The following is a 22074-nucleotide window of genomic DNA, read 5'->3' as shown; positions in this document are numbered from 1 at the left end:
CTTTTTCGACTTGGATTGCTATTGGGGTTATGACAAAATTTCAAAGCTCATTCATCTGGAAAAGTATGTATAAGGTATTAGATTTCCTTATGAGACATGTTCAGTGGTCCATGGGTGATGATAGCAGAATCAAAATAGGTATTGATGCAATCAGTGGCATAAATGGAAATCATACCTTATCTGTCCAAATGCTAAACCATATTCAGCTTAAGGGGATCATTTTTCTTAAGCAAAGCATTGTTCACGGTCCATAGCATTTCCATCTTCAGGCTTGGTTTAGGGTTGAGGAGTTGGAACTACAGGTGGGAATGGGATGCCTACATAACAGTCCTTCGGAATGCTGAGATATCTATTGGTGCTAGAGCAGTATTCTACATATGGACCTGGGTTCTTCCCCTAACTGCATCCACACTATTTATAATTTGGAAATTGTTTTTTTAATTATATATAATTTAAATATATTGAATAAAATATAATATTTTAAATCAATTTTTTAAAATTATTTTATTAAAATTTCTTTTGAAGTAAAAAAACAATCAAAACGTTTTTCAAATAAATTATGTAATGATTATAAAATAAAAATGAAAGAATATAAAAGCTAATAAGATTTCTAAAATTGTTCTAATTTCATCAAATTACTTTTGACTATGATAATATAAGGATGATCACTTTTAAGAGATTATTTTGCAAAATAAGAATAATATTAAAAATAATATCTCACTAAAATTTAATGAGAAAAATGTGGTGCTAAGGAGATTTAAAGGGAGATAGAAATTTGAGATATTATAAAGAAGTTATCAACCATATTCTATATGATCAAAGATATCTCTCTAAGGGGTGTAAAGATGAAAATAAACTTTTCTAAAGCAATAATTAATTCTCATGATTTCCATCATGAAATTCTCAAAACACAATAATAAGGTTGAAAAATCTTAAAATGCTATCACACAAACAATCGTCATAACCTTTTAACTTAACAAAACAATAGTATCTGAATTTAAATTGATCCATATTGTATTCAGTAAAGTGTTTTGGTAAAAATCATATTCAAATTGTTGAATAGACACTTTTCTAACTATCAGTATAATTTATGATCATGACTAGTTAATCTTGGACCACTTCTCTTAATACTCTTTTATCACAAAAATAAAATTATAAAAACTTCCATATAATCTTAGAAACCAATTTTATCTCAATGTAAGTTGCTCTTCTTTCTTTCCCCTCTACATATTTGTATAAATAACTTTTCCTATTTTCATTATTTTTTATATTTTATAAAAATATACATGGCAAATAAAAATTATTTTTATATTAAATGTTAAAAAAACATTAATATTGAATTATATGCCTTACATTTTTTTGTGATAAATTAGGGGTAGCGTGAAAGTGAGATGAAATATTGTGTAACATACTGTATTTTGCATAATAAATTTTGAGTGTAAGTGTAGGAGACATTTTGGAAATTCAATCTCATATATAAAAGTTAAAAGTTAAGGTTGTTGGAAATATGACGAAATAAAATATATTATATGTTATATATAAATATATATATTTTATTATTATATTTATTTTATTGTTTAAAACATTTTTTTTTGTTATATATAAAAAAATAACAACAAAATAAAAAGTTAAAAAGTTATTATAAATATAATGGTGAGAGAAAATGGATATGGTTCAAAGCCTAATATATGCCTCTTATCTTATCTCATTTTCATTTTTATATAATTTTTATATTTATTTATATAGGAAAGCGAAGATTGTGGTGAGCAGACTTATTGTACAAAGTATAAAATAGATTGTACAAAGGGTGGAGATGGGGAAGGAACCATATATCATATAATATATATAAAGAATCTGACATCTCCAAGAACTTAATAACGAACCATAACCCACTAACAATTTAAAACGGCAATCCAACAATTTCAGAGCCAACAATAACCAACTCACAACTGAGAAAACGTCATTGGTGACGAATAAGCACATGGATATTTTATTTTATCATAGAAAAACACGGAGAAAAACACATTTACAGGATCAACTTCGCGCATTAGCTTCGACATTGAGACGATTCCATTGAATAAAAACGCGTAGTCTAATGAGAAGAGGAGAGACTGAGCCATTATGGAAATTTTAGTAATATTTAGAGAAAATCAAATAAAGATTTTTGTAAATTTAATTTATAGTTATTAAATTTCAAAATTTTAAATATATAAGACATTTTTATAGTGTTGAATCTATTTCCACCATAAAAACAAGATTCAAACATTGTTTTTAATAGATTTTTCGAAAATTTTTTGCCTAAATTCTGATCACTTTTAATCATCCTAGCAATTCACTCCCAAAAACTACTTTACAACATCAGAACAGCACAGCAGACAGAATTTTATTATTCAGCAATGGTCGAGCGGATTAACGGCTTCTCTACGACTTTGCTTTCTCGTTTATTCCGCCTATTACACCTCCGGACGAGGATTCCAGGCTGCCATTTCAATCTCACCTGAGTACGTGTTTGACTACTCCAGGAATATGAACCTCTGACAAGTACTGTGTCCAATCAATGCATTTTACGTCGAAGTTGAATGCTTTTCTGTCTTCCGCCGAAATCTTTCTGAACAAGTTTTCAGTGTTGGTTGTATCGAACCTGAGAAAGGCCACAGATTCGGCTATCAAATAGAAAAATCGTAGTATATAATGTTTGACCAAAAGAAAAAATAATATAGACACCGGCATTACCTTCCCTGAAAGAAAACGTAAGGCTCATACAACTCTGCTAAATACATGGCGAAGTTGTAATTTCGGAGCATACGAGTGTAATGTGCTCTGAACATGTTGCAGAAGACACTATCCACTAAACCAAGCACCTGTTCAACATCACCAATGCAAGCAGTTTTAATTAGCTAAGTGTTCTGCAACCATTAAGGCAGATTTTTGTAATCACATTTTCCATAAATCCATGTCAACTTCATTATGATAAAGGTAAATTTCTAAACTTCATTACAATAATTTGAATTTTTTATTACAATTTCTAAATCTTTGTTGAAAAGAAATGTGGAGGAGATGCTTGCCTGTAGTGGTGCTTTGTAACGTGTAAACATGTATCCCCGAAAGCTCCGCATGCTCTCAAGAAAGAGAGGCGGTTTTACGTGAACTATGTTTCCATCTTTGCCAACACATGGATTCTTCGAAAAATAATTATAAGCGGCGTCCGTTGCAACAGAGGAACGCAACGGGTTTCCAATAGATGATGCCGAGTGATAAATAAAGAGACCATTCTGGGAAGCATGTGTGGCCATAGCTACTATCATCGCGTTTACAACCATATCTGCTGGAATCTGCTCTTCAAATAATATCATTAATAAACAAACATATTTAATAGTTATGAACAATAATATGGGGCAAGCCATTGAAGATAAATGGCGGAAGGAAGTGACTAACCACGTCAAGGATGAGGTTTGGATCGGCTAAGAAGGATGAAAGTCGTCCTTTTCCGTATGCTACTATCAAAGTGTCCATGGTTCTGCAATTATACATTCCAAAAATGCATGTCATCAGTATTATTAATGATGTGATGTTAATTGTATACAAAGGCTAGGTTCTCTCCAACCAGTATTTCTATGTTTGAATCGTGAAAGGGTGTTGGTTCAACTTAGCTGTGTATAGCTGGGTCGTTTTTTAAGGAGCAATCATTATACATCTTTGCGGTGATTGCTTCTGTAAAATAGTGGAATCATGTATCCCTAAATTGAAATTGAGAAAGCAGGGTTAAATTTCACGGGTCCCCTTACCCATAAAGCAATTTTTTCGTGACGGTTTTATTTTTAAAGTTCACTTAATATGATTTCTAATATTTAGATTTACCAGTTTCATTTAATTTTAATCAGATCATATCCATAATTACTCACATGAAAATAGTGAATATTGGTATTATTGCAAGTTAATACTTCACTGAGCTTTCGATTCCTTCGGTGAACAAAAACTTTTCTAACTTTAAAACATATACAAACAAAGACTTGGGAATTTATCTAACCTAATGTTTCCATGAATTCTTGTCCTCGACTCGCAGCGAACTGGTGAAAAGAACAAAGAGAATGACTCTGCAAAACCAAACGTCGGTTGTAGCACCATGATACCGCCTGTCAGCAATCACCTGCACAAGTAACCAAATTCTTGTATCAAGAACTCACAAGTACTAAAATTTAAAAAGCGGGAAAAGAAAATATACTGCAATTTAAATTAATCTGGCATCTTTATTACATGTTCATGGCTATGCAGGTACCTCGGGTCCACAAGTATTATGCAGCAACCCATCTGCCTGGCATCAAATAACCTTCTTAATACTTTGCATCAAAATTATTTCCAGTTCCCAAATTTTATTCAAGTCCATACATACCCTACAATGTTGAGGTTGAGCACTGAAGCCGAAGTCAGATATATTGACATTTCCCTTGTCAAGCCCTGAAAGTGCAAAGTCCACAACCCTAATGATAGAAGAATATAAACTTTGTAAATTGAGATTCTTGACGATTGAAAATATAAATCAAAAGGGTTTATGCTTGGTAATGAGATATATATGATCTATGGAAGAAGCACTCAATAAAGCGTGAAGATTTGTACATGTTATAGAATTTTTTCACAGCCTTTACAAATTTTTTTCACAAATTTTGCTGTCACCTTTTACACATGGCCCTGGCATACACAGTGAAATATCATAACCTATTTTACGAACGCAATAGCTTTAGATCGAGATTCGCAGTACCTTACATTCGAGATTCCTACTCAGATTCTCAATCTCCCACGCGTTTTAACAAGCCTTTCAGACAAACAATGTTGAGAGCGGCTCGACGTTTTGAAGCAACTGGAAGTCTGTGAAACGATGGAGATTATCAAAATAATTTCTGATTTGATAACGTCGTAAATTCTCCATGGTGTGCTCCACTGCTCATTTTCTGCCTCCAACACATAAAGCTCATGTATTAGAAAATAATATAAATAGTAGATTAATAGCTATGGCACACATTACATCGAAATCCCTCCTCCTCCGTCATGAAGCTCATGTATCAGAAAATAATATTAACAATAGATTAATAGCTGTGGCACACCTTACATGGAAACCCCTCCTCTTTACTGAAGAGGAGATGTTTCTACGTATATATAATAAATAAAAACAGTAAATGTAGTCAATGTAAAATCATACCTTCATGTGGGCATGGTTTGAGATGTGAATCCTATGGACAGACTCCCTCTGCTTTATCCTCGTCACACCTTTCATATCGACGTCTAGATTGTTGATTTGAGTGGTAGCCACTTTGCTTATCTAATAATTTTATATTCAATTTAGTGGCTAGGTCAGATTATTTTAAATATTTTATGCAACATGTCTATATATATATATTTTGAAACTTTTCATTTTCCGATCTACCCGTCATTATGACACTTTCTAAAATTACTGGCAAGTTACTATTAACGTGTTTATTTTGAAATAAATCATATTTGATGGCTAAAAATAGCGAAAACGTGTATATGGGTGTCAATTTTAAAGCCTGTTGGAAAGGGTTATGGTTTCAACTTTCAACCTATCTGTGTATAGTTTTGCCTATTTCAAGAAGCAATTAGCACTAATAATAGATGTTGTCCAACTAATGTGGAAAGATGACAATCCTTGAGCACTATACATTCTATGATACTTGTAATGATTGCTACTGAAAATTGGATAAGACCAGGCATCAGTGAGTTGAGATTGTGAAAAATGTGATGATTCCAGTCACCTATACATGCTATCATTGCTAACCATTGTGAATATTGCAATCCTTGCTAATCTATATTGTGAATATTGCTATCATTGCTAATCTATATTGTGAATATTGCTAATCATTTACACAAAGCAATCATTGCTAATCTATATTGTGAATAATGTTTTTCCATGAAGAGGTCATGTATGTCAGTTGAAACCCTTATGCTTAGTTTTTGGTTATTAGTCCGTGCCATCTAGCAATGGCCAGGCACTATAGTAATCGGAACGGATGAACTTAACATTAATTGAGTTGTTTGCGAACTATTTGCTACTGCCATTTGATCAAGTATAATGAAAGTTTTTGGATAAATAGTCATTTACTATCTTATTTGGCCTCTTCCTGAGGCCAGAGGCGGAAAGCATATATTATCTTGGCTTTGTGTTATTCATTTGTTGTTCATTTTTTTGGACCTGTTAGACTAATGCTAACATTAGTCTCCTAGTCTAAAATGCTAGCTCGCTCCTGGGTACATCCTTATTCCAGTACATCCTTCCTGCTGTGACTGATGGGCTTTCTTGCTCTCTTGCCACCTGTTGCCACATGTTGCTGCTTATTCTCTGAAGTTGCCACCTATTGCTACTATGTCTACTATGGCGTTGTTGCATGTTATTGTTGGTGCATGTTACTATGGTGTCTATGGAACCGAAGTTGAAGGGATCAGAAGGGTACTGTGGTGTCTATGGAGCCGAAGTGAAGTGAAGGCAAGGGAACTGAAGCTGGAGAGAACAGATGAAGCTAGAGAGAACAAATGAAGATCAAATGAAGATCATAAGGGAACTGAAGCTAGAGAGAACAGAAGAAGATCATAAAAGAAGAAGATCATTAGGGAATTGAAGCTGGAGTGCTGGAGAGAACAGATTATCCTAGAGTTGGACCTCATTCTGGTAGAGACCTCGGGTATGCCAGTGGGCACTGGTAGAGACCTCGTGTATGGCGGTGGGCATTGAGTTGGCAGGGGGCTTCAAATCGGCTTCTTGTTAGACCTTCACCTTCTTCACATGGCCATAAATAAGGTACAAGATAGCTTCTTATATAAGCCAGCTTCCATGAATTTTAAGCATATGGTGAGCGTAGTTCATGCATTAGTAGAGGTAGATGGATGACTATGAAGGACATACAACATAAACGTCGACTGGCATAGATTCCCTCATTCCCGCTTGCTTGGGCAGCCGAATACGAAAATTCAAAAGAGTAGGAAGGGCTCTGCCTACGACATGGGCATCTACCTCAATGTTTAAGTGCTCAAACCAAACTTCTATCGTTTGCATCGCAATCCCAACTCTGATCCCAACTATGTACAACCGAAAAATTGCCTCCATCATTGCAATTCCATGACATTAGTATAATTTCATCATTGCAAAAAGCTCAAACTCGACGGCAGATATCCTGTTTTACCTGTCAATCCTCTATTTGAGCTTCGTCAAAGAACCGCTCGTTCTCCACTTCAGCCACTTGCAGCACTCCCTCAATGAACCTCTTGCTAGTGTCATTGGAAAGCGTGGTGACATCCACATCATGATATTTGAAACTCTCGGTCTCTGCAACTTCGCTTAGAATAGACTTCCTCAACTGATCATAAGTTGGGAGCTTCTCAAGAGCAGCCCATTTGAGAGCCTCTTCATTGTCCTCTGCGTGGATGCTCCTTCTACTGAAAGACCTAGATAATGCAGTGTCTTCGCCACTCCATTCACTGCTCCCAGTTCACCACAACCCCCCTAATTCCAAACGCATAGGTACGACCATGACCTTGCAAGCCTCCAATCCCTTCAATAACTTCTGCAAGCAAACCTAAGAAAAGAGCATTGAAGTCACTAGCATGGATAGATATTTGAACGTCCTCATCTAGCTAGAGGTGCACAGAATGAGTCAAGATAACAGATGCTTCATTTCGATTAAATGAATTTGAAAGATGGTTTACATGATAGTTTAAGTGAGCTTAGATCTTAGAGCGCATGTAAGGTGACACTTGGTATTCATGTGGTAGCATGAAGTCCAGCTGCAGCAACTTTTATATTTTTATATATTCTAATTGTCATATTATTTTATTTAATAATTTTTTATATAACTTTTAATTATTAGTATTTTATTTTTATTACCATCTGGTAGCCTATTTATTACCATGTCCAGTGTTGTTCTCCTCTTTCTTTTTGGAATACCTATTTCTGCAAAACCCAAAATCGAGGTCAGCATTTACAAATTGAACGATTTTATCTATTTTTGTCCTGATTACAGCAAAATACCCTTTTTTTTTTAGGTTCAACTACGCTATTAAAGTAGAATAAGCTGAAAATGGGGAAAAATAGGTTTGGGAATGCAAGGCCTTGATTGGGCTTGAATGGACTTCTGGTGGCTCTGATGTGTCTGTGCTTAATTGTACTTGTCAATGGCTCTAGTGATGATTCAAGATGAAGGTTTGAAGAGAATCAAAATGCTTCAATCCCTTCAAGTGTTTTTGCCCCAAGAAAAGATACCACTGATGTAAGAAAATCGATCTGGAATTTGAGAATTCTGTATGCACTACCATCTTCCCTCATTGTTTTTGTGCTTGACATTGTTTTTGCAATTTTGAGCAAGCCCAATGTTCTTAGATATCTGGCCCATCCAAGCCCCAACTGATCAGGATTTCACGGCATGATTAGAAAACAGGCTTTAAGCAGTAGCATTTGACCGAGTCTACGCATATACAGAGGCGGTTGAAGAATCATAGTGCGCACCAGCACTTCGTCCAGCACCCTTTATTATTATATCGATATCCATAACCTATTTAGCAAGTGGTTGCTGATTCGATTCATACCCAATGGACTCAGTTGATCTTGACCCAGTTGGCCTAGAAGTAGCAGGGGTTTCCCAATTTGGTTTCAAGCATCGTCAGATTCATTCAGGGTGGGTATTTTTCATTCTTACTGGAATCTTTTCAATTCCATTTAATTTTTTCAGAACATCAATCAGGGTTTTCCTCTAATATTGAAGGTTTTTGAGGTTGATTTGTAATGCAGAGAGCAGTTGAAGAGGCAGCTAAGGAAGCCAGTTTTAAAGATTTGGCAGCTTTCATCTATGTTGCAATTCTTCCTCTCAGTAAGAGTCACTTTTCATTTTCATCTTTAAGTGGCAGCTTATCAGAAAGCCTTTGGGGTTTTCTTGTTTATTGATTGGGGTTTTCTTGTATTTTTACAGTTAAGATGATATTGAAGAGCCAACCGAGATTGCTTCTTCGTACTCTTGTAATGTGTGTGCAGTTCTCACCGAAATTTTGGTAACTGAAAATCCAACCCTCTTTATGGCCCGCGAAATCATAAAAAATGTTAGTAACGGAAATTGTTGTTCATAGAAATTCTCGAAATCATAAAAATGGTTGTAGCGGAAATTGTTGTTCGTGGAAATTCTCATAGCTTAATTGTTCGTAAACAAAATTTCTTGGGAAGCAAAGCTGGTAAGTTTAGCACAAATGGTGCAATCGCTCAGTCCCTGTAATAGAAAAGCACAAGCCATTGGTAAGCAACCCTGGTGAGTTCGCCAACGCTAGTATTTGCATAAATCTGAATCCTACTGTCTGCTTGCATTAGATATAAGTCTGGAGTGAACTGTATATATTAGCTAATCGGGTGAACTGGGTGTATTAACTAATTTCATTGAGGCGTTGATAGTTTTCTGGAGTGAACTGTGTATTATGTGTATTAGCTAATCTCAAAGTAGATAGTTTTTTGGAGTGAACTGTGTATTAGCAAATCTGTTTTTAAACATGACTAATCGTGGCAAAATTGAAAGCTTGGGCAGCTCCAACCATACAGACAATTTCTGCGATTTTGGAGACCAAGATGAGCAAAATTTTGAGGTGCCTGCAGGGCATAGAACAGAGCAAAATTTCGAGGTGCCTATAGGGCATAGAACAGTGTACGTTGGTAAGTCCAGGAGACGCTATGTTGTAAGTGAAAATCATCTCAATCATCCATTGCTGAAGGTGCTCATTGAGAAATCTCATGAGGGTTCATGTGGAGCTGACCTTAGTGGGGAAACAATTTCCTGTGAGGTCATTCTTTTTGAGCATTTGTTGTGGATGCTGAAAAATGCAGATCCAGAAGCCATTAAGAGCGAATGTTTGGAGGAATTGGTTGAATTCTATGCCTCTTAATAAAAAGGGGTAGGGATATATTTATGTAGAGCCACAGCTAATTCTGGGAGGAAATTCCAAATAATGTCATAATGAAGAAAACAGTATTATCCCTCCTCTGAATAATGTCAAGGTTTTAGAAATCTAACTTTCATTTTGCAAGCTTTTCAATGGGATTCTCCCTACTTGCAGTCTAGGGCTAAGTTTTGAGTCTGAATTATCAACAATACTCGAAGAGATCCATGCTAGTCACTTAGCAATGTCAACAGAAACAAGCTTTGGCATTGTATATTGTATTGAGAACATCTCAGCTTTATGATTTCTGTGTCATTGTATATTGTATTCAGAATAGCTGGGCTTTATGAATTCTGTGGCAATGTATATTGTATTCAGAACTTCTCAGCTTTATGATTTCTGAAAGCTTATAAAATCTGTATTACTTTACGTGCATGATAAAGTACTCAATGCTTGGTGCATCAGAAAGATGTTACAGCTACTCTTGGATTTTTATGGCTTGCTCAATAAAGTCCTTGCTTTGCAATTTGGGATCTCTGTGCTTGTCATCGCCTGCCCATGTGTTTTAGGTTTGGCAATTGGTTTGTTGTTCTCCATCCTGATTTCTCCAACTGTCAAATAAGTTGTTTTGTTTGTGATGCTCCCTCTCTAGGTAAGATGTGTTGTGTTTGACAAGACTGAAACATCGAATATGGGGAGACCTGTCGTCATTGCCACAAAGTTGTTAAAAAAGATTGTCGTTGCTGCCTTCTATGATATAGATGCTTCAGCCAAGGCTTTAACTCCATGAAAATTAGTTATGTCGCTCTATCTACTGGTTCTATGATGGAGGCAGAAAGTGCCCCTGTTTCTTACAAAACCCTGATCATATACGGGGGGCTCAAAGGAGGAATTTATTTCAAAATTCCTCTTATCAAGTATTCAATTGCACATCCAGCTTAGCAATAACGTGACATTTCAATTGAATAGATGGAAAGAATGATAAGGAGCACAAACTTTTCCATTTACAAGTTGCCTGAAACAGGGCTCAAAACTCATAGAAAGTAGAAGCTAAACATAATAGTGAAAATAGCTAGTCCCTTCCAACCTTGGTGGTGTCTTATCCTGATGATTTTTGGTGGGAGTGCCAAGGGTTCAAATTGCAAGCATGATGTCCCAACAAAACCGATCTAAGATTCCCACTGTTTAACAAAAACCAGTGGCTAATCAATGGGGCTTCAGAGTGGCTAGGCTTCTAACACGATGAAGAAAAGGATGATTTAGACCTCCAACCAGAAAAGATAAGTTCGAAACTCAATCCAATAGGTGTTCTGAATTCTAGAGGATGCTATTAAACTCAATGGTTTCCAAAAAAGAGTATTTAGAACTCCAATACTAGTTAAGAGGTGGCGCCTACCTTTTTTGGCTTAAACTGGGTGTATTAACTAATTTCATTGAGGCGTTGATAGTTTTCTGGAGTGAACGATGTATTATGTGTATTAACTAATCTCAAAGTAGATAGTTTTTTGGAGTGAACTGTGTATTAGAAAATCTGTTTTCAAACATGACTAATCATGGCAAAATTGAAGGCTTGGGTAGCTCCAACCATACGGACGATTTCTGCGATTTTGGAGACCAAGATGAGCAAAATTTCGAGGTGCCTACAGGGCATAGAACAAAGAAAAATTTCGAGGTGCCTACAGGTCATAAAACAGTGTACGTTGGTAAGTCTAGGAGACACTATGTTGTAAGTGAAAATCATCTCAATCATCCATTGCTGAAGGTGCTCATTGACAAGAATGGAACATCGAATATGGGAGACCTTTCGTCATTGCCACAAAGTTGTTAAAAAGATTGTCGTTGCTGCCTTCTATGATATAGCTGCTTCAGGCGAGGCTTTAATTCCATGAAAATTAATTATGTCGCTCTATCTACTGGTTCTATGATGGAGGCAGAAAGTGCCCCTGTTTCTTACAAAACCCTGATCATATACGGGGGCTCAAAGGAGGATTTTATTTCAAAATTCCTCTTATCAAGTATTCAATTGCACATGCAGCTTAGGAATAACATGACATTTCAATTGAATACACGGAAAGGATGATAAGGAGCACAAAATTTTCCATTTATGAGTTGACTAAAACAGGGCTCAAAACTCATAGAAAGTAGAAGCTAAACATAATAGTGAAAATAGCTAGTCCCTTCCAGTCTTGGTGGTGTCTTATCCTGATGATTTTTGGTGGGAGTGCCAGGGGTTCAAATTGCAAGCACGATGTCCCAACAAAACCGATCTAAGATTCCCACTGTTTAACAAAAACCAGTGGCTAATAAATGGGGCTTCAGAGTGGGCTAGGCTTCTAACACAATGAAGAAAAGGATGATTTAGACCTCCAGCCATAAAAGATAAGTTCGAAACTCAATCCAATAGGTGTTTCTGAATTCTAGACAATGTTATTAAACTCATTGTATATTGTATTTAGAATAGCTAGGCTTTATGAATTCTGTGGAAATGTATATTGTATTCAAAACTTCTTAGCTTTATGATTTCTGAAAGCTCATAAAATTCGTATTACTTTATGTGCATGATAAAGTACTCAATGCTTGGTGCATCAAAAAGATGTTACAACTACTCTTGGATTTTTATGGCTTGCTCAATAAAGCCCTTGCTTTGCAATTTGTGATCTCTGTGCTTGTCATCACCTGCCCATGTGCTTTAGGTTTGGCAATTGGTTTGATGTTCTCCATCCTGATTTCTCCAACTGTCATATAAGTTGTTTTGTTTGTGATGCTCCCTCTCTAGGTAAAATGTGTCGTGTTTGGCAAGACTGGAACATCGAATATGGGGAGACTTGTCGTCATTGCCACAAAGTTGTTAAAAAAGATTGTTGCTGCTGCATTCTATGATATAGCTTTTCAAAATTCCTCTTATCAAGTATTCAATTACACATCCAGCTTAGGAATAACGCGACATTTCAATTGAATAGATGGAAAGGATGATAAGGAGCACAAACTTTTCCATTTACGAGTTGACTGAAACAGGGCTCAAAACTCATATAAAGTAGAAGCTAAACATAATAGTGAAAATAGCTAGTCCCTTCCAGTCTTGGTGTGTCTTATCCTGATGATTTTTGGTGGGAGTGCCAGGGGTTCAAATTGCAAGCACGATGTCCCAACAAAACTGATCTAAGATTCCCATTGTTTAACAAAAACCAGTGGCTAATCAATGGGGCTTCAGAGTGGGCTAGGCTTCTAACACAATGAAGAAAAGGATGATTTAGACCTCCAGCCAGAAAAGATAAGTTGGAAACTCAATCCAATAGGTGTTTCTGAATTCTAGATGATGCTATTAAACTCAATGCTTTCCAGAAAAGAGTATTTAGAACTCCAATACTAGTTAAGAGGGTGGCGCCTACCTTTTTTGGCTTATTTCTTCTCATATTTCTCTTTACCCTGAAATATACAATCTTAGCTCCATGAATAGTTATCTGTTTCAGAGCTTGTTTGCATTCCAAATGGGGCATGCTTTTATCTTATGATCTAAACTTTTGTTTCTTAGCATCATTTCTTGCAAAACATTACCAATTTGGCTCTTACAGTTTTGTGGGATTTCAAACAAATAAAGGCTAATATGATTGATTGCAGATTAACAGTGACAGGCCAAGGCATCAGGGCCTTTTTTTGTATAAATTTGAAAAAATATACTAAAAAAATGAAGAAGTTGAATGTTTTACTTTACACAAAACAGATAAAAAGACTTTTGCTAGCTACATATTGTTCTAAGTCACTGCTATGACTGACTGATTTTTTTGCAGGTCACTGCTATGACTTACTGATTTTTTTGCAGGTCACTGATTTGATTCACAGACACAATCACATGATAGAATGTTACACGTACGGATGCGTTTTCTTGATGGCAGGGACTTGCTGCGATGCAACCCTTCTTGTTTAATAAATTCAAGTCTATAACAATATCAGAAAAGAGATTAATTTTTATGGAATGCAAAATATGGTTGATTACGAAGACTTGGTGCCTTCCATCCATCCAATGAAGGGCTCTGCCAAAGTGCTTTCAATAATGCTTGGTCGGAGAACCACCACGGGAAGATTTTCTCTTAAATTCTGCACTAGCATGTCTCCCATGGCTTTGGTGAATGTGTAAGTATTCGACCACCCAAATCTTCTTGCCCTGCTAAGACCTCCATGAATGAATCTAATTTCGATTTTCAAATTATGACATCTATGCAAATTATGAGTAAATGGCTTGTAAGGGTGACGAACCTTTCCAAGCCCAATTCTTTGAGACGTTTGGTATCTGTATCTTGTAAAGAACTTTGGCCTGTGCGGGTTGACGAGTTCATATGTATCTCAGCGAGTGTTTTCTCCAGCCAATCAAATTCCACTTTAATGTTTATAAAGGTGGACCGCCTTCGTCCTTAGGTTCTTTGTTGGCCGTTATAGTTTCTCCCATCTTCACATGCTTCTCCATAATTATCCCTTTTCCATGTCTGATAACGTAAGCTTTTGTCACATTAAACAAAGATAATTCTGTTAATGTATGAGGATGGTAATAAAGATAAGTCTGTTAATGTATGAGGATGGTAATTCCTTTTTTCGATTCAATTTTGAATCACAAAGTGAGTAAATTCCATTTACACTTTTTAACTTATTTCGTTTTTTAAATACTTTCATGTTTTAGATGTGAGAGAACGTTGTGGACATACCTGTTATGCTAAATGATTGCACGTTGTGGACATACTTGTTATGTATATGATTGACCGTTGTGGACATACTTGTTATTCTACATCATTGCACATATAGAAACAAACAATAATTTTAGCAGGAAAAAAGTGTCATTCAATCAAGGCATGAAAGATAAGGCTGGAATATGAAATTATCCCAACCTTAACCATGAAGGATAGCTATGGAATAATGAAGTTTTCATTACTGTGTAGTTTTTTTAATTTTAGGTAAGTGTTAATCATATATTTAGTTTTAATTTTCATAATTTGTAATTTTTAAAAAATTTAAAAGTCTTTCAATAAAATTATATATCTAAAACATAATAGGTCTATTTACCTTCTTAACATCAATTATTTCAACGAATTCGAATTGACAAAGCCTGAACTATATTTTATTATAAGTTATGTAATGTATTTAAATACTGTAACAATCTGGTTTTCCCCATCTCTCCATCATTATATTTAAAGTTCTATATTATGTGATGCACTTTTATGTTTATTGATCATCAATGTTGATGACACGGTATGATGTATCTTCTTAAAAAATACAATAAAATATAAAGAGTGATGACACAATTTATTGGATACGTATTGATTTGCAATCCAAGATTATCTTACGGTTTTTATTGTAAAATTTTGCAGATGTATTCTTATGAAAATCTTTAAGGGTGTATTTTACTTAATATTAAGATATTAATTTAACTAGTATTGATTTTCAATAAAAAATAATAGTTATAACAAAAAAATTCAAAAAATGTTTTGGTATTAATTTTATCAAATGTGTATACAAATAATAAATATAAATCTAGAAATTTATACAATTTCTTTTTATACATTTCAAACAATCACAATTTTATTAAAAAATATATCATCAAATTCATAAAATTTTATTTTAATTATTTTTTAAATATTAATAAACAATATTTATATATAATTTTTTCTATAATATTCTTTTAAAGTTTTATTTTAATCATTTTATAAATATTAATTAACAATATTAACATATAAAATTTTCTTCATATAAAATGTAACTGTGATGATATTGATCTCGAAGGCAGAAATTTTTAACTGATTTTAAAAACTTAAAACATATACCTAAACCATGACAACATTTTCGTTCGTGTTTTACCTTTAATATATTGGTTTAAATTAAGTATGATTGATTTCTGACAACTTACTTTAGTTTTTTAAATTCTTATAAAATCGTTACTTATTTTACACTTCACAGTTTGTTGGCAAAGTGCAGGATTTGATTTAATTTAATTTGTAATATTTTTAATTTATAAAAATATTAGAGGAGTTATATAAATTAAATAATAAATAAAATAAATAAGTTATATATTTATGTAAATTAGAAAACTGATAAAAATTCAAATTTTAAAATAAAAAATTAATTTAATAATTTCGAAAAATTAATTTAGCCATTTCAAAACATTTGAATATATAAACAATTGCAAAGCTGAACTTAACAAATTTAATCACCATTTATAAAATATTTTAAAATTAAATCTTCAAACGTATAACTCCCTATTATTATGAGTACAAGCATCTTCCCTTACCAGTTGAGACATGCAGAAGGATTTGAAGCTTCCGGCATCGTTTGGCGAATTCCACCATATTTTTAGCTCCCTTTGTGTTGACGTTGAGAGAGGTATCATATCTACATTTTGCAAGAGCGTTTGGTTGAATAAGTTAGGTTTTGCAACCGAGATACATTTTCCTAGGTATAACTAGGATAAACACCTACTTAAAACATAGCCTTTTCCTAGGTATAACTAGAACTAAGCAAACCTGTCGTCAAACGCTGTGCTTGCTGCATTATTAACAATGGCGTCCAGATTTTCCCAGAGATGCTCTCTCGTGGCCTCCTCATCAATTCCAAGATTATGATCCACTGCAACGTCTCCAACAACAGGAACGACTTTCTGGAATATGAAGCTTTCAAAATTGTCTCCGTGTTGCTCCCTCAGAATCTTGAACAACTCCAGCCTCATAACCTGTCATTCAAAGGGGTTTGTAGGTCTAGGATTAATTTCTGAGCACTGAGGAGATCGATTAGAGGCATTCAAACAGTCAAATATATAAAATTTAGATGGATAATTCGCCCCTTAAAACGTCATTGATCAAATATTATACAGAATCTTTTGTTGAATCTATTTATTTTTCTGATTCTTAATATTTTAGATCATACAAGAGCCAATTCTGATTCTTTCGTTAATATCTTAGAATCTTGTTTTACATTTCCCATAACTATCATATTCTGAGATATTCCCCAAATCTAAAATCTAAATAAAGATAATTACAAAAACCACAGCCCAGAGTCTAAATAAAGATAATTACAGAAACCACAACCCAAAAGTCCATTGGTGAAACTCATACTACCATAAAGCTATAATTTCTATGGATTAAGATGTTGGATCAATCTAAAAAGACCACAACCCAAGAATCAATGGATTAAACTTGCACTAGCATAAATCTATAGTTTTCATCCGTTTTTGAATCAAATTTATAAAAAAAATAATTCTCAATGAATGTCCGTATGAAATTTCTTACTTCTTTTTTAAATCGGTTTCTGGCAGACTCTACATCTTCAGCCCTCAGCAAAACATAAATGCAGCTAATCCCAGGCTGTATACGCAAGATTTTCTCCACGAAAACTGCACCAAGTAAACAGCAATTAACAATTTGTTATCATGAAACCCAAATGTATGTAAAGATCAATTTAACATTAATACTTTTGCCTAGGAAACTGGTTGATCCAGTCACTAATATGTTCTTGTCCTTGAGAAATCCTAGAACGTTGGACGCCATCTCTCACTTAACACTACACAAATCTGGCAGCTATCAGTAGCAAATAGGTGTATCTGATAGGTGTTGATCGTGAGTATGGAGGAGTTTTTATATAGCATGCAGGCTGCTTGGACTGAAGTGGGCAGTGGATGTAGTGCAGTTTCCTTTCTTTTAAAAACAGGAATTCAATACTTTGTGTTTAAGTTTTATCTTGTCCAAAACTAGAAACGTACACGAAATATTTCAGGGAATCGAACAAGTTACGATACATACAGCCTGCACTCAATCGCTTAAATTTTGTCATCAAATGACATTGCGAAATCATTACAAATCAATTTATACATGTATGGTTGACGATCTTGTAATGACACATAATGACTCCACGGAAGGAAACTGAGACTGAATCCATGAGCAACTTGATTGGCCACTGACTCATTATTATATATGTGTAGTGTAAATTATTTTCTTTAAATTATCATTTTTTGTTTTTAATAAATATTTTAATATTATAATTTTAAATATTAAAAATACGAGATTTTTTCAAAACTCACATTAACGCAAACTCTGTAGTCAAAAAAATTTTCCCATGACTTGTTTTTGGTTCATTGTTCGGTCGAATCCCGTCTGCACTTGTTTTATGACTTGATTTTGGTTCATCGTTCGGTCGAATGCCGTCTGCACTTGTTTTATTTTTAAAGTGAGGGAAAATGTAAATGACTTTAATTTATTGGAGCATTTTAATAGAATTATATGTTTATGAGAAGGGATATGTAATTTTGTTTACAAATTAATGAAATATTTTTATTTACATTTTATGAGGTGTATTTGTTGAAAAATTTTAATAAATTTATGACAGTGAATCTGTAGTTTTATGATTAAGATTTTGATAAGTTAATAAATTATTAAAATAAAATATATTAAAAATATTTTAAAATTAAAAATTTTTGATAAAAGAAATTTATTAGGTATTTGATTTATATAATTAAACTAATTTCAATCTTAATAGTTTATATATATATATATATAACGAGAAAATGATTTAGTATCAAATATTTTTAAATATTCAATTTTGCTTTCCAAGTCAAAAAATATATATAATTATTGATTTTTTATTTTTTTTTTTAAATTATCTTTTTTGTTTTTTTAATAAATATTTTAATATTATAATTTTAAATAATAAAAATACGAGTTTTTTTTCAAAATTTTAAATATCTTAAAAAATATCTTATAAAAGTGAAGCAAGGGTTCCCTAAACCATGGACTAAGAGCCTCATTATCCCTATTTTTAAAAGTGGGGATACAAATAACCCCTCTAATTATCTGACAATTATGATCAACCTTCTCTTAGCCGAGTTATATGGTATTATTTTGGAAAAGAAGTTGAGCATATGGCTTGAAAGTGAAGGTAAGCAGGCTAAAGGCCAAGTGGGTTTTAGAAGGCATAACTCAACAACAAACCACCTTGTTACGCTTAGGATCATTGTGGAGGAATGTCGTAATGATAAATCCAATCTCTTTTGTTGCTTTGTGGACTTTAGAAAGGATTTCGACATGGTTCCTAGAAACAACCTTTGGAATAGATTAGAAAAGCTAAAGGTTCCTTTCGAGTTGAGAGATGCCGCTAGAAGGTTATACGAGAATGTAATTGCCAAGATAAAAAGCAATGAGGGGTGGTCGAAAGATATTAAATGTAATATCAGAGTTAAACAAGGTTGCCCCCTCTCCCCTACCCTATTTGGCATTTACATCAACAAGCTTGAAGGGTATTTAGAGGAAGCAGGATGTGCTAGCACGATCTTAGCTGGGATAGTCATCATCCTTCTTCTCTATGTTGACGATATTGTTCTTATTGCAAGGTGCCCATCTCATCTTGATAAACAGCTTAGGCTTCTTAAGGATTTCTGCTCTACCATGGGTATGACTGTTAACACTAACAAAACAAAAGTTTTGATTTTCAAATCCAAGAAGGACACTTAGGCTAATTTTATGTATGACAATAATAACCTGGAGGAAGTGTATTCTTACAAGTACCTAGGAATTGATATTCATCACAAGCTCAACTGGAACTATAGCATTGAGAAAATGATTAATGGGGGGTGGAAAGCTTATTTTGGTCTTGAAAATAATTGTAAAATGACAAACCTCGTAATGTGGGATAAAAAGAAGTTCCTCTTTGAAACTTTAGTCACTCCTGTTATCTTATATGGATGTGAGGTCTAGGGTTGCAGCATCTCTAGAGAATCTTGGAGAAAGATTGAGCAAATCCAGAAGCGTTTTATAATGTATAACCTAAAAATTAAAAGCAATACACCCTATCCTATTCTCCTTATAGAAGTAGGTCTTTGCCCTATCGAGCGCCTAGGTATGACTAGGCTTCTGGTGTACAAGCACAAACTCAATAACATAGGAGACCATAGACTTCCTAAGCTAGCTTTAAATTCTAGCCAAAACCACCTAAGGCTCAAGCAGGGGTGGTATAAAGACACGAGGGCCTAGTTAAACCATTGGGAGATCAATGGGAATGATGCATTGCAAAACATTAATAACATTGAAGATATTGTTACTTCTAAGTTCAAAGAAAAAATGTGGTGTTAGAAATATTTAGCAGCTAAAAGAAAATTAAGTTATTATAAGAAGGTCATCAACCCCACCCTAGAAGATCAAAAATATCTCTCTGTTTTAACTAGCTCAAAGAAGAAAATTAATATAACGAAGATTAGAACAAACTCTCATGAGCTCCATAATGAAACCTGTTGTTGGGTAGTTCCTAAAACACCATGGATGGAGAGGATCTACCATCTTTGTGAGAATAGGAACATTGAGGATGAAAACCGCTTCCTCTTAGAGTGCCCCGCATACAACCACATTAGATCTCAGTTTCATAATCTCTGTCACAATACTAACCTTCCTAGCCTTTTACGATGTCAAAATTATAGTGAGCTCGGGAGGCTTCTCTCCAAGCTTTTTGAGCATACGAATAAAATCTTAAATCAAACTAAATAATTTGTTTCTTTAGGTCCGACATACCAAATTTTGGTCTCCGTGGACGTTAACCATCATCATCAAAAAAATATTTAAATTAGTTTAATTTATCATATATATTATTTCTTTTAATAAGAAAGATATAAACATTTAATTAAAACCATTGTATCTCTTAAATATTATGAAAGATAATAATACATCAAATAAAAAATATATAAAATCAAATAAAAATGAGTAACTAAATCAAAATGTGAATGAAATCACGTAATTCATTTAAATAAATAAATAACGTCAAATTTCTCACCATTTGGGAATGAGAAGCTGATCTCCACTTGTGTTGTATATTATACCGTGTCTCCATTAGCCTCTTGCTTATTACACCCTGTCTCTCAATACAATGTGCTGGGCAAGTGCATCCATGTCATCGCAACATATGCGACTCATTTTACAACCCACTATGATGTGTAACCTCTAGGTCATCAAACTTGAAATTTTGTTCATCTCTGTCAAAAAACTATACAAAACATTTAAATAAGGTAAACTCATACAAAAAATTATACCTCAAAAAATTGGATTCTTCTCAAGAAATTGAATCTTTCTCCGTGCTTTAGATATGCATTTAAGATAAATCTATGCTAATTAAAAATTCATTACATCTGAGAAAGGACAAAAAAATCATCTTTGTAATACTAGGTCTCATTTATTTATACTAATTTTAATGAAATTAATTAAGCTTTGTAATAAAAAAAAGCATTTATTAAATGAGAAATTGTTTATTCTCATACCTAAATAAGTATAAATTACTCCTAAACGAAAACTAAAACATAAAACTAGTCAATTACTCATAAGCTAAATAACTCATAGTTAATGATAATTAGTCATAAATCTATGTTACTTATAATTCATGATTTATTTTGACAATGATCTTAATGTTTATACTAATGAAATCATATAAGTTTTGCAATAATGATTAAAACAATATTTTTTAAATGAGAAATTGTTTAAATCACAAATAACTAATAAATATTTAAATCATAACTATTTTTAGATAATGTGTTTACTCATATACCTGAATTACTAGAAATTACCGATAAACCTAAAAAATGAAACATAGAATTAGTCAATTGCTCATAAACCTAAATAACACATAGAATTAGTCAATTACTCATAAACCTAAATAAACCATAGTAACTTATAATTATTAATTAATATAAATTACTCATAATTAACCTAAATTGATTGTTCACTATAAATTAACTATGTCACACTATAAATTAACTTTGGCACCCAAACAAGTGGAATATGTTGTTCTATTAACTGTTCATTGTAAAGAATGTCACACATTTTTCTACTTGTTTAAAAGCCTTGTAAAATATTTTTTTGAAAAAATTAGATATAGCTCTTAAACACTATTCTATTCAATTGGATGGATATCTTACTCCTGAAATTCTCACATTGCATCTATTAGAAAGCCATCAATATATTTCAATTTAACCTCCATATACCCCATAATCATAATCAAGTGGATAAAGAAATCCAAGTTTCCTGCTAATTGATAATGTCAAATCTTATGTATGTGTGGTTGCTTGATTGAGGAAATTTTTTTGGATTCAATAAAAATGTGAGGTATAATTATGAATATTTACATGTCTATTGATGAATAAAAATTTCA

At 33.5% G+C, this 22074-nt stretch overlaps 1 pseudogene; it reads right to left on the bottom strand.

Annotated features, from left to right (window-relative positions):
- Nucleotides 1–2493: 2493 nt before the first annotated feature.
- LOC149239748 (fatty acyl-CoA reductase 1-like) lies at nt 2494–17470 on the bottom strand (annotated as a pseudogene).
- Between the last annotated feature and the right edge of the window lie 4604 nt (nt 17471–22074).

This window comes from Pinus tabuliformis, chromosome 8 (assembly GCF_031772625.1).
Source record: "Pinus tabuliformis cultivar Carrire ecotype Pingquan chromosome 8, CPIR1, whole genome shotgun sequence".
NCBI classification, from domain to species: domain Eukaryota; kingdom Viridiplantae; phylum Streptophyta; class Pinopsida; order Pinales; family Pinaceae; genus Pinus; species Pinus tabuliformis.
Note: the sequence above shows the minus strand (reverse complement) of the source record. Positions and strands in the feature narration are given on the sequence as shown.